This window comes from Penaeus vannamei, chromosome 12 (assembly GCF_042767895.1).
Source record: "Penaeus vannamei isolate JL-2024 chromosome 12, ASM4276789v1, whole genome shotgun sequence".
Classification (NCBI taxonomy): domain Eukaryota; kingdom Metazoa; phylum Arthropoda; class Malacostraca; order Decapoda; family Penaeidae; genus Penaeus; species Penaeus vannamei.
Window position 1 is genome coordinate 33357155 of NC_091560.1, and position 2500 is coordinate 33359654.

The following is a 2500-nucleotide window of genomic DNA, read 5'->3' on the forward strand; positions in this document are numbered from 1 at the left end:
ATTGTTAAAAGTATGATGAGAGTTCCTTTTTAGGGGGGAGGCGGACGGGGGGAGGGGGGGAGAGAGTCAACAAGGACGGGGGGGGAGAGTCAGCAAGGACCGGGGGGGAGGGGGGGTGACAGCAGGGAGGGGGAGACGAGCGTTCAGTTCAAGTTTTTAGTCTGATCTATTTAATGGTCATATTTATTGCTGAGTCACGATGACTTTTCGATTTTTTTGAGACCATTATTATAACGAGGAAGTCTTAAGGTTACATGAAGGACTTTTTTTGTACTTTACTATCTTTTTTAATGGTCTTTTTTATAGGGGGAAGGGAGAGTATTTTTAAAATTCATTTGATTTATATCTTTTGTAGAAGAAATTTCACCGTAAGTACACAGAGAATGGATATTTTCTTATTTACTTCTTCTCTTTCTTCTTTTGCTTTCTTCTTCTTTCGTTATTAAGGGTTCGTTCGAGTGACTGAAGCTCCGAAACTCTAAAGGATTCGAAGAGCTTAAGGATTCGAAACACCTTAAGATTCGCCTGACAGTAGCCATGGAAATCAAGTCCTTTTCTCCATCCCCTTTCTCTCCCCCTTCTCTATCTCCCCTCTGTACCCATCCCCCTCCCCTACCCCCTCTTCCCTCCTCTCCACCCCCCTTATCTTCCCCTCCCACCCCCTCTCCACTACCTTCTCCATCCCCCCTTTCTCCCCCTCCCATCCCCTCCATCCCCTCTATCCCCTACCCCACCCTCACACTCAATCCATAAACCTTCCCATAATATTTCTTGCATTTCTTTTCCACTTTGCTTTGGCCGTGCTTTGCTTTTGCTTGCACCCCCCCTCCTCCTGCCCCCCCCCTCCCTCTTGCCCCCTTCCCCCCTCTGTAATCCTAATGTCACGAAGCTCGTTGAAGGAAAGTCACGCATAAACACTGCAAGCACATCACAGGATTTTATTTTGAGTGTTGTGCTTGCGAGCTGAAACGGAAAGCGAAAACGAGGTATGAGTGTGTTGGTAATGTGTTCCGTGTGTTTATCTTGTGGTATTGTGAGTGTCTGAGGATGAGGTGGTGCTCGTAAATGGGGAAGGGTTATCATAATAATGATTGAGGTTATCATACGAGTCTGGACAATGATATGAAGGAAGGACACACCGTCTTGTTTACAATATCATTTTCAATATCATTTTCATTTTCATTATTATTTTCATTATTCTTAGCACTATGATTATCATCACTGTTATCAATATGATTATCAACACTGTTCTAATATTATCACCACTATAATCATCACTATTGTTAAAATGATCATTGCTATCATCAATATCACTATAAAAAGAAGATAATGACAATGCTAATGATAATAAAGGATATGGCAAAAAAAGTTAAAATAACAACTACATCAATAACAACAATAATAAGAGTGATTATAGTGGAGGGAGCAGAAGGAAAAGGAGAGAGGAAGTGGAGGGAAAAGAAGAAACGGGAGAAAAGGAGTCAAGAAATAGATGGAAAAATGTGGAGGGAGGAGAAGGAACAGGAGAAATAGGAAAATGGTGATGAAGAGAGGATAATAATAATAATGACAGTAATATTGACAATAGCAGTAGTGTTGGTAATGAAAACCATGACACAATGATATCAAAACAATGACAAATAATAGTAATAACACCCACATCAAATGCACCAACAATGCCAATGTTAACAAACAGGAAATTAACAGAAGAAAAGGCCGTTTCCACCCCCACCCCCCTACCCTACCCCCGAGGGAAAAAAATCAAGTTTAAGAAAATGTGATTTTACTCAAGACCTGTGCACACACCTTAGACAAATTTACTTACCCCGGGTAAATTCCCCAGTAACGGTAGACAAATACAGATTTAAAAGAGGGGGAAAAAAGTCATAACTCGCTAAACAGAATTGAAGGACTTCCAAATATTCTGCATATTCATAAATCTTATAACTTGTAACTTGACACACTCAAGGTGGACCAAGTTTATGCATGACTGAGTTGCATGGTCGGTGCTCCCTACGGTGCTTTTAATGGCCTTATTGCAATAGCTGCTGCGTCTTGCCAAAAGCCCATTGTTAGTTTATCTTGGGAAAAGTGGTGAGAATAGTGTCGGTGGATGATTTCCTCTTTTTTTAATAGTATTTACGTGTTTCATTTGGATTTTTGGAGTGTGGTTTGTGTCTCTGTCTCTCTCTCTTTTCCTGTCTTCCTTTCTCTCTAGCTCTGTCTTTGTTTGTTTGATTCTGTCTGTTTGTCTGTCTGTCTGTTGGTCTGACTAATTGCCTCTCTCTCTCTGTGTCTCTCTCTCTCTCTCTCTCTCTATCTCTCTCTCTCTCTCTCTCTCTCTCTCTCTCTCTCTCTCTCTCTCTCTCTCTCTCTCTCTCTCTCTCGTACTCTTTGCCTATCTATTTACCTGTACATCAACCCCTCCAACTCCCCCTCTGTAATATTTTATGTATATGCATTCACATGTATATTATCATTATTATTATCATTATTATTA

General features: G+C 40.8%; 1 long non-coding RNA gene across 2 annotated transcripts in view; it reads right to left on the bottom strand.

The window, feature by feature from the left end:
* Positions 1-2500, bottom strand: part of LOC113828115 (uncharacterized) — a 114420-nt gene that overhangs the window by 106528 nt on the left and 5392 nt on the right. The window lies entirely within an intron of this gene.